This window comes from Hydra vulgaris, chromosome 08, assembly GCF_038396675.1.
Source record: "Hydra vulgaris chromosome 08, alternate assembly HydraT2T_AEP".
Lineage (NCBI taxonomy): Eukaryota > Metazoa > Cnidaria > Hydrozoa > Anthoathecata > Hydridae > Hydra > Hydra vulgaris.
The window spans coordinates 11,754,676-11,756,273 of record NC_088927.1 but is presented as its reverse complement, the minus strand read 5'-3'; the positions used below and the strand labels follow the sequence as shown (position 1 = coordinate 11,756,273).

At 28.8% G+C, this 1,598-nt stretch overlaps 1 non-coding gene across 1 annotated transcript; it reads left to right on the top strand.

Moving 5' to 3' along the window:
• The first annotated feature begins 908 nt into the window (after positions 1-908).
• On the top strand, positions 909-981 carry trnaa-agc (transfer RNA alanine (anticodon AGC)). Its single transcript has one exon. It is a non-coding gene; the product is annotated as a tRNA-Ala (tRNA).
• The last annotated feature ends 617 nt before the right edge of the window (positions 982-1,598 follow it).

Genomic DNA, 1,598 nt, shown 5'->3' with positions numbered 1-1,598 from the left:
TACGTTTAAGGACACCTTTTCCAATTGATTTAATCGCGGTTGTCACGTGATTGTAATGCTATCACTCTATTCGTAATGGTAGAATCCGTGAAATGTTCTGAAAACGTAAACTAAAAAAAACTTTTAAAAAATCGTTCAAATTATTTTTCTTCATTCGAGTTTAATTAACAAGGTAAACATTTTTTACGGTGTTTTTATTTCTAAGTAACTTTCATTTCTAACCTAAATGAGCTTTAGTAAATATTAATTATTGTTATCATATATATAAGTAACTTCTTTAGTAAAATGTTTTAAGCATTGTTGAATGGATAATTTGTGATATCATTGAATGTTTATAATTTATGTACGTTTATAAGCATGTAAAAATTTAGCAATAATAAAAAATAAACGACATAAATTCCGTTTAAAAGTTATTTAAAATTTCTTATAAAAATTTTGGCAGTTAATTTATGCAAAAAAGTTGTATAGAATTCAAATATAAGTTAAAAAAGTAAAGAAGTGATTACAATATTTCTTTATACTACTGTCCTTTATGTCGTTGTTTGAACAATGTGAAGCATAACAGGTATTTATTAACTTTTATTATCAATTATTATCAATTCTTCGCGTGATTCAATTTTTTTAAACCTTTTTTATAACCTCTTCTTCGCGTAATACAACCGTTCTTAACTCTTTTATAACCACTTTTTTTTGTAATACAATCTTTTTATCTCTCGTACAACTAACTTTATCACTTTCTCGCATAACAACTGAAAAATAGCCATTTGCAAATTTTTAATTCCGAAACGATGCTGTTATAATGCATGACGTAAATATTATTATATATTTTTTCACTGATATAAAAATTCTAATAATTTTAGCGCATCAGGTATTTTTTTAATTATAAATGTTTTTAACGATTAGGCGAAGGGGAACTAGCTCAAATGGTAGAGCGCTCGCTTAGCATGCGAGAGGTACGGGGATCGATGCCCCGGTTCTCCAACTTTTTAAAATGCACAAACGTGTTGAGTTTTTTATTAAAGCTCTTTTTTGTGAATTTTTATTTTTTTGTATCAATGAAATAATAAAATACTCTGGATTTACATGTTAGGCACTACTAAGGTACATGCATTGGGTGACAAATTTCGAGGCTGCGTAAATTTTACATATAACACAATCGCACAGACACCCAGTGCGTTAAAGTTTTGGTGTCACCACTCTAGACTTTCACTAACAGGGCCGACAACACCGGGTTTCGAATTACTAAAAAAAAAAAATCTTTAAAAAAAAGTTAAAGGCATATTTTCATTTTTCATTTTTTGTCATATGTTCATTTTTAATTTTTTTATCACCCAGTGGCGCCAATACAGAAAAAACTTAGGAAGGAGGAAGGAAGGGGGGGGGGGTGCAAATTTGTGAAAACAAATTGACTTTTACTTTTTTTATTTTTTCATTTCATAAATATCAAAGATTAAAACATTAAAAAATTACGAAAGTTTTATTGCAACAATGGGTAACGATGTTGGCGCATTTTGGCAAAATCATTTACTAAATCGTCAAGGTCTAACGATTTAACTAATTTAGGCTCGACAGCCATTAGCAGTAAAAAAATTTAGTCT